Genomic DNA, 4,748 nt, shown 5'->3' on the forward strand with positions numbered 1-4,748 from the left:
ATATTGTCCCTTAACCTAACCTATATTGTCCCTTAACCTAACCTATATTGTCCCTTAACCTAACCCATATTGTCCCTTAACCTAACCTATATTGTCCCTTAACCTAACCTATATTGTCCCTTAACCTAACCTATATTGTCCCTTAACCTAACCTATATTGTCCCTTAACCTAACCTATATTGTCCCTTAACCTAACCTATATTGTCCCTTAACCTAACCTATATTGTCCCTTAACCTAACCCATATTGTCCCTTAACCTAACCGATATTGTCCCTTAACCTAACCTATATTGTCCCTTAACCTAACCTATATTGTCCCTTAACCTAACCTATATTGTCCCTTAACCTAACCTATATTGTCCCTTAACCTAACCTATATTGTCCCTTAACCTAACCTATATTGTCCCTTAACCTAACCTATATTGTCCCTTAACCTAACCTATATTGTCCCTTAACCTAACCTATATTGTCCCTTAACCTAACCTATATTGTCCCTTAACCTAACCTATATTGTCCCTTAACCTAACCTATATTGTCCCTTAACCTAACCCATATTGTCCCTTAACCTAACCCATATTGTCCCTTAACCTAACCCATATTGTCCCTTAACCTAACCCATATTGTCCCTTAACCTAACCTATATTGTCCCTTAACCTAACCCATATTGTCCCTTAACCTAACCCATATTGTACCGTAACCTAACCTATATTGTACCTTAACCTAACCTATATTGTACCTTAACCCAACACACGTTGGGCCTTAACCTGCTCTGTAATTGTCATACGACGCGTTAAATTAGTGTAGTGTTGCCTAACTGCAACCCCCGCAATATAGTTTGCTACTCGCACTGCCCGGTCCCCAGAGTATCGCTTCATGTTAAACACCTTGCAGCTATACACTGTAATGCGGATGGCAGCAGGACGTACATGCTCAATGCCCTTCGCAGTTGTTCATTGGCATTCGCATGGCGAAGCACAGCCTACGTTGTGGTACGGCTTGTGTCAACTGTCCGCTGATGTTGTACGTCCAAATCACACACTGTACTGCACATTGGTCCTCATGTACTGAATGATACATCGTGGTACATGTGTGACCGTACCACGACTGCGCCAACAACGGCGAACCATACGGTCCAAATATTGTGCACTCAGCTACGTGTCGTCTCCCTATAAGAGCTGGATTGAAGTATGGTATGCCGTGGATGGCGATCAGCATGAGCCGTCTGTTGATGTAGTGGCGCGTGTTGTCAGACGTAGTCGTCTCTTCTCACACACCGTGATAGCATGGTGCACTGCGTTCCACATCTGCGACATGCGACAGAGGCCGGTTGACAGTCGTTCGCGCAATGGACATCGCATACGTACGGGGGCCACCTTCCACGTGTTCGCGAAGCGTGCACATGTTGTTGCGTGTATGTGGGCAGACATAGTGTGTCGTGACACCTGACACAGGCATGCAACAATCGTTGAATTTGCAAATGGCGATGGACGTCTACGTTTGCTGGTGACGTTACGCAAATGAAGAACTGGTAAACCGTTGTGGTGCGGTTGTTCTCGCTAGAGGTGAATCAGTGATGGCGACGATCGGTTGAGCTACCAACCGGTTGTTTCAGCGATACCCACCATGCCCACGAACGTGAATGGCATGTGGGTGTGAAGCGATACGCGGCGGTGGCTGGGTGGGACCGTCCCCGGCCGGTGAGGGGGGGCCTCCCGGCGTGCTGGCCGCGCGGTGCGTGGGCGCACGCGCTACAGCCGGCTGGTGGGGGCGGCCAGTGGCAGGCGCGCCGGCCGACGGAGGCGGCAGGCGGCGCAGCTGCGCGCCGGGCGCACCCTGCACGCGGCGCCGTGCGGCCAAAGTAGGTCCTCGCGGGCCCGGTGCGAAGCGCGGTGGACATCTGCAGTGTGCTGGTCCGATTGAGGACTGTGTGCGCTGAGGATGCGCCGCCGCCCGGCGCTCGGCGCCGCGACGCCGTCTGCTGCTCGGTCGCCTCTGCGGTTCTCGCAGGTGGATTGTATCGCAGCTGTGCGGACGTGTTGGCGCGTGCGCTGTGCTGGGAGAGTTCGCTTCGGCACCCAAGTGGGGCTTTTGTCCTTCTGTGGCGCTGGCGTTGGAGCTGCCGGCCACCGTAGGTGGCGCGTGTTGTCTCCCGCCGGCAATGCCACGACAGCACGCTCCCGGGCCTCTGTCGGCAGCGGCAAGCTCAGTTGGGAGCACGGGTGGTCGCACCTAAAGCGTCTACTCGCCAAACTCCGGGCGATTGCGCCTCTCTCGAACCCGACCAAGTACTTAGGACGGCGCTGCGCGCCGCCGGGACCTGAGAGGGTTTCGAGGTGTATTGTGCAGGGGAGCTCAGCCTCCTCCTGTTTGCAGAATAATTGAGCGGACGCTTGCGTGTTCGCGCGGGCCCCCGGGACACACTCCCGGGCGGCCGGCTGCTCAGCTCTAGTTGACGCAGCTCCCTGGTTGATCCTGCCAGTAGTCATATGCTTGTCTCAAAGATTAAGCCATGCATGTCTCAGTACAAGCCGCATTAAGGTGAAACCGCGAATGGCTCATTAAATCAGTTATGGTTCCTTAGATCGTACCCACGTTACTTGGATAACTGTGGTAATTCTAGAGCTAATACATGCAAACAGAGTCCCGACCAGAGATGGAAGGGACGCTTTTATTAGATCAAAACCAATCGGTCGGCTCGTCCGGTCCGTTTGCCTTGGTGACTCTGAATAACTTTGGGCTGATCGCACGGTCCTCGTACCGGCGACGCATCTTTCAAATGTCTGCCTTATCAACTGTCGATGGTAGGTTCTGCGCCTACCATGGTTGTAACGGGTAACGGGGAATCAGGGTTCGATTCCGGAGAGGGAGCCTGAGAAACGGCTACCACATCCAAGGAAGGCAGCAGGCGCGCAAATTACCCACTCCCGGCACGGGGAGGTAGTGACGAAAAATAACGATACGGGACTCATCCGAGGCCCCGTAATCGGAATGAGTACACTTTAAATCCTTTAACGAGTATCTATTGGAGGGCAAGTCTGGTGCCAGCAGCCGCGGTAATTCCAGCTCCAATAGCGTATATTAAAGTTGTTGCGGTTAAAAAGCTCGTAGTTGGATTTGTGTCCCACGCTGTTGGTTCACCGCCCGTCGGTGTTTAACTGGCATGTATCGTGGGACGTCCTGCCGGTGGGGCGAGCTGAAGGCGTGCGACGCGCCTCGTGCGTGCTCGTGCGTCCCGAGGCGGACCCCGTTGCAATCCTACCAGGGTGCTCTTGAGTGAGTGTCTCGGTGGGCCGGCACGTTTACTTTGAACAAATTAGAGTGCTTAAAGCAGGCAAGCCCGCCTGAATACTGTGTGCATGGAATAATGGAATAGGACCTCGGTTCTATTTTGTTGGTTTTCGGAACCCGAGGTAATGATTAATAGGGACAGGCGGGGGCATTCGTATTGCGACGTTAGAGGTGAAATTCTTGGATCGTCGCAAGACGAACAGAAGCGAAAGCATTTGCCAAGTATGTTTTCATTAATCAAGAACGAAAGTTAGAGGTTCGAAGGCGATCAGATACCGCCCTAGTTCTAACCATAAACGATGCCAGCCAGCGATCCGCCGCAGTTCCTCCGATGACTCGGCGGGCAGCCTCCGGGAAACCAAAGCTTTTGGGTTCCGGGGGAAGTATGGTTGCAAAGCTGAAACTTAAAGGAATTGACGGAAGGGCACCACCAGGAGTGGAGCCTGCGGCTTAATTTGACTCAACACGGGAAACCTCACCAGGCCCGGACACCGGAAGGATTGACAGATTGATAGCTCTTTCTTGATTCGGTGGGTGGTGGTGCATGGCCGTTCTTAGTTGGTGGAGCGATTTGTCTGGTTAATTCCGATAACGAACGAGACTCTAGCCTGCTAACTAGTCGCGTGACATCCTTCGTGCTGTCAGCGATTACTTTTCTTCTTAGAGGGACAGGCGGCTTCTAGCCGCACGAGATTGAGCAATAACAGGTCTGTGATGCCCTTAGATGTTCTGGGCCGCACGCGCGCTACACTGAAGGAATCAGCGTGTCTTCCTAGGCCGAAAGGTCGGGGTAACCCGCTGAACCTCCTTCGTGCTAGGGATTGGGGCTTGCAATTGTTCCCCATGAACGAGGAATTCCCAGTAAGCGCGAGTCATAAGCTCGCGTTGATTACGTCCCTGCCCTTTGTACACACCGCCCGTCGCTACTACCGATTGAATGATTTAGTGAGGTCTTCGGACTGGTACGCGGCATTGACTCTGTCGTTGCCGATGCTACCGGAAAGATGACCAAACTTGATCATTTAGAGGAAGTAAAAGTCGTAACAAGGTTTCCGTAGGTGAACCTGCGGAAGGATCATTACCGACTAGACTGCATGTCTTTCGATGTGCGTGTCGTGTCGCGCAACACGCTACCTGTACGGCTCGCAGTAGCCGTGCGCCGCGTGCGGAACCACGCGTGCTTCTCAAAACTAACGCCAATGTTGTGTGGTACGAGCGCTGAAGCGCTGGAGCGGCTGGCCTGCGGCACCTGGCGCCTGGCGCCGGTTTTGAATGACTTTCGCCCGACTGCCTGTCCGCTCCGGTGTGGAGCCGTACGACGCCCATCGGCCGTGAGGCTGTTGGACACAGAACGCTTGAACAGGGGCCGCCACACGCCTACGTCCCGCCTATGCAACTGTCTTGAAAGAGACAGTGGAAACTAAGAAAAAGATCACCCAGGACGGTGGATCACTCGGCTCG

The 4,748-nt window shown here is 53.3% G+C and overlaps 1 non-coding gene across 1 annotated transcript; it reads left to right on the top strand.

The window, feature by feature from the left end:
- Positions 1–2,458: 2,458 nt before the first annotated feature.
- On the top strand, positions 2,459–4,368 carry LOC126446551 (small subunit ribosomal RNA). The gene has a single exon (XR_007583325.1). It is a non-coding gene; the product is annotated as a small subunit ribosomal RNA (ribosomal RNA).
- The last annotated feature ends 380 nt before the right edge of the window (positions 4,369–4,748 follow it).

The sequence above is a fragment of the Schistocerca serialis genome, unplaced genomic scaffold, assembly GCF_023864345.2.
Source record: "Schistocerca serialis cubense isolate TAMUIC-IGC-003099 unplaced genomic scaffold, iqSchSeri2.2 HiC_scaffold_400, whole genome shotgun sequence".
Lineage (NCBI taxonomy): Eukaryota > Metazoa > Arthropoda > Insecta > Orthoptera > Acrididae > Schistocerca > Schistocerca serialis.